Raw genomic sequence first — 4,352 nt, 5'->3', positions numbered from 1 at the left:
AAAAATAGTGCCGACATGCCCATCAATACTTTTCTCCCTACCTATTTGCATTCCCCTCGAACGATCATCATGACTCTTTTCAAAATGAAATGTGATACTCATTGGTTAGATAAATCTTAGCCTTCTCGGGTTCTTAAGTTTCTTAACAAAATTTAACAATACAAGTGGCTAATATATAAACTAAATAAAATACCGATGAAAATATAATCACAATTTTTTGGAATGAAATTGAAATTCTAAACAAATCAAAACCACCACATGATTACTTCATATTTTAAGGATAAAGAAGAAAACTACTCAAAACACATGGGGATAACAAAACAAAATATATTTATAAAACTCAAATCAAAAGTACAACACTTAAAGAAAAAGATACCAATACTTTTCTGAAATGTTTCCCCAAGCACTTCTTTGAAGTTATCTGACTTCTCTGACTCCAATAAACTTTTACAAGACTCACAAAACTCCAGAAATAACAAAACTTCAAAAATAACAAAGACTCACAATAGCCCCTTAAGGTGGCCACCCACTCTATATGGATGCATCCCCTTCTTAAAATGACTCTAGAACTCCCTCTTAATGTTTATAATAATCTATATATATAGAGTTTCAAAAATGACCAAAGGGTTGCTTCGGAAATCTCTTCAAAATTCAGCCTCATTCAATAATCTTCAAAAAATTGACTCTGGGGCATAAGCGCCAAAACAGTTGTGCCTAATCGCCAAAAACTGTTGCGCGTATGTGCCAGTTGCATTCTTCATTTGACGCCTAGGGGCTAGATTATGGCGTCTAGGTGCCAGTTCAGCTGGCTCTGTCAATTTTCTTTGGTTTGGCCCATTTTGCTTCTTTTTTATGTATTTTTGCTCCTTTTTGCTCTTAAACACTTTTTCTTGCAGCTGTAATTAAAAATACATAAAATACCTTTCATTAAAGTATAATATCCTCAAAAATGGGTATAAAATTGCATAAAAATAGGTAATTTTAAGATGGATCAATTACTATCTTTTAGCCTTAAGTATGCTGGTGCCACGTATTAGTGGGTCGTAACTAAATTCATTGATGAACTCATCCATAATCTAATTGAACGATATGTTGATGACTTGGTCATCTAAATAAAATAAAAAGAAGACCACTTATATAATTTAAAAATTATGCTTGAATAATTAAGGCCCCGTTTGGGGCAGATTATTTGTTGCGGGGGCATTTTCAAAATGCTACCCCGCGTTTGGTAAAAACGTTTCCGCTGCATTTTGGAAAAAGGAGTTTTGGCATTAATATTACAAGTGGATCGCGGGGTCCTACCCACGATCTGTGTTTCATCCCTGAGAAAGTCTCAAGTCCCTCGGGCCCCTGCCTTTCGCTCAAGGAGTCTCGTCGAAAGCCCTAATTTCCCTCATCGTCTGTTTCGCCGAAAGCATGTATCCCGTCGTTCCTCCCGCCTTGTTGCTCACTCTCGCTTCATCCTCCCTGAAGGTATCCATCGTATGTCCTCTGAATCTCCTTCCTTTTTTTTTCGATGTATATGGAGAATGGTAGACTAACACCACACATTTCCTTCATCTTTAGCGGTTATTTCCTTCTCCTTATATTTATTTTAAGCCATTATGACAATATTTGCAAATGGATCTGGTTTCCTTGTTCTTCGTATGCGCAGTAGCCCGATGGATTGGAAATTTTTTTTTGTATGAGATGGATAGATCCGATGTGTGTGGTTATGGATCTGATGTTATCTATGGTAGAAAATTTGTTATCATCAAGAATGATGAGAGAAAAATGACATACTTTCTTTTACAGTTTAATGGTAGAAAAAATGGAAGTGGTAGAAATGAGATTTTGATTTAGGATTGTTATTACAGTTTCTATAGTAGAAATGAGATGTTATCTATGGTAGAAAATATCCTTTTTTCTAGCATTCCATCTGAGGCAGCTCTTTCAATGAGGCAAGAGTGTATCCGAGTGTTGTGTGTTCTGTTGAAGGGTTTTGAGGGGTGCCCGAAATGTTTATATTTGAATGCTTGCTCTTTGTATTTGCGTACTTCTATTTTAGAACACCTGCATCATCTCTTGGAAATTGATATCCTTTCCATATATCCACACATAAATTGGTGCCACATGAACAACCCACTTAAATAAGTCAGTTCGAAATATGTTATTTCTCCCAGTTTGAAGAAGCACTTGTTTTGAAGAGAAATTTCTTATTTCTTGTTGAAACATCTACTTATTTGTTGAGCCTCTTATTTTTAGTATTAAAAGTTTTAAGAGTTGGTCATGTGATAGGAGTTAAATGCAAGCTGAAACATTAAATGAGATTTTTAGCCAGAAGTTCACTTCATTTGTAAATGATCGAACATTTTTATTACTCCATACAGTGCCTGCCAACTGAAAGGCATGGGATCTGAAAGGCATGGGATTTGGCATGGGATTTGGAATTTTCTTGAGCCTATTTTATTGCAATCTCAGATATTGTATTATCGTGAGCCTGCAGTTCACTGCAAGCTAAAAGCCATGGGATTTGTTGTTGTATCTGAACAGTTCACTGCAAGATTTTGCATGCGTTCCACTTAGTACCATATGTACTTACATATCTAATACCTAAACTTTGTTAAGTTTTATGTAATCATCTAGGTGTTACATTTTATTTATCTTTACCACCCAAATTCTATTTTGTTACATGGGGTGGCACTTAAATTATTTTAAATAGTTTAGTTAATTAAATGTTAGCTATTATAACATTCTCCATTTCTTATTATTTACAATATTCTCAGTATTTCATGATTTTTTATAGCATTCCTTAAGAATTGAATCATTTTCTTAATAGTATCATTATGGCTAAGAACAAAGAAGACTCTACTTCAGCTATCTAGGATAAAGATGTCATAATCATTTTTTGCAATTTATGTATTAAGGAGATTGAAATTGGTAATCGACTTACCACTTATTTTAACAAAGAAGAGTGACAAAATATTTCCAATAAGTTTAAGGAAATGACAGGCCGTGAGTATGATAGGTTAAAATTCAAAAGCAAGTGGGATCAGCTGAAAAAAGACTAGAAGTTATGGAAGGAACTGAAACGAGGATCCACAGGATTGGATTGGGATCCCATCAAACGTACTATAGATGCTTCAGAAGAATGGTGGGCTGAGAAACTTGAGGTAATACTTGCCCCCCTCCCTCCCCTTCAATCGGTTTATCCATTGCAATTTTAATTAATTTGCCTAATTGCTTATTGCAAGCTGTGCCAAATGCAAAAAAATTTAAGGTGTGTGGAATTGACCCAGAATTCGAAGACAAATTGGATGTGATGTTTAAGGGTGCGGGCTACCGTCCTTTCTACTCACGTCACGCTAGACACATAGCTTTGGGAGGCAATTTTACAGGTGCCCGCGGTGGACACAACGACATGAGGACTGCAAATTCTTCAGGTGGGCCGACAGGGAGTCTGTTTCTATGATATCCCAGATGGACACCCCGACATGGAGTTCATCGATATCAACATTTCAGAACACCGCATTTGCTTCGATTGCTTCTGTTTCTACTGTATCACAGTCGGAGAGGTTTGCTTGGGGTTCTGGAATGTCAGAGCTGGGCACAGTGGGACGTGATATGCTACTACATGTAAAAGTCAATATTATTTTTTTTTCCTTGTGATTTTGACATGTTATTTGTTCTTCTTTGTTGGGTCTCATTATAGTATGTACTAGTGCGTTATGGTGTATTTCACATTTGTTTGGGTAATTCTGTATCTCTGATGTGATTTGAAATATTTCAGTGATATAAATATTTTATATTTTCACATATGTTTTTCAATCTTCTCATTTTCCTTTTTATGATTGCGTTGAGAGTGTTAGTAATTTTGTAAAAAAAATTCAAATAAGTTGTCTCAAAAAAACACAAAGCAAACAACTCCAGCTTATTCAGAACGGGGGCAATTTGGTCATTTTTTTTAGAATCAGTTGTTCTCAATAAGCACAAACCAAACAGACAAACAAATTATCCGGATTAACTGTTTATCACCAGATTATCAGGATAAGCTAAATAAGTTGTGGCTGCCCTAAATAGACCCTAAGTTAACACAGTCTTAAAATGAACCCTCTGAAGAGTACTTTTGGGTAACTTCAAGAAAGTTTTTAGGATTTATGGTGCACAATGGGAGTACTTTTGGGTACCTCCTTAAGGCCTAACTCAGTTAAGATCCTTCCACAAAAGATTAGTGTATGTTAGATGTTTTATCTCTACTCTCTCGAGCAGGTGTTAGCCATTTACTATTTTAACCAAGAAAAAATGTGAATTTCAATTTGATAATAATGTTGACCTCATTTTTAGTTGAGGTATAGTTTCTTCTTTAGAAGCCT

This window comes from Phalaenopsis equestris, unplaced genomic scaffold (assembly GCF_001263595.1).
Source record: "Phalaenopsis equestris unplaced genomic scaffold, ASM126359v1 Scaffold000391, whole genome shotgun sequence".
Lineage (NCBI taxonomy): Eukaryota > Viridiplantae > Streptophyta > Magnoliopsida > Asparagales > Orchidaceae > Phalaenopsis > Phalaenopsis equestris.
The sequence above is the reverse complement of the archived record's forward strand: the minus strand, read 5'-3'. Positions refer to the sequence as shown.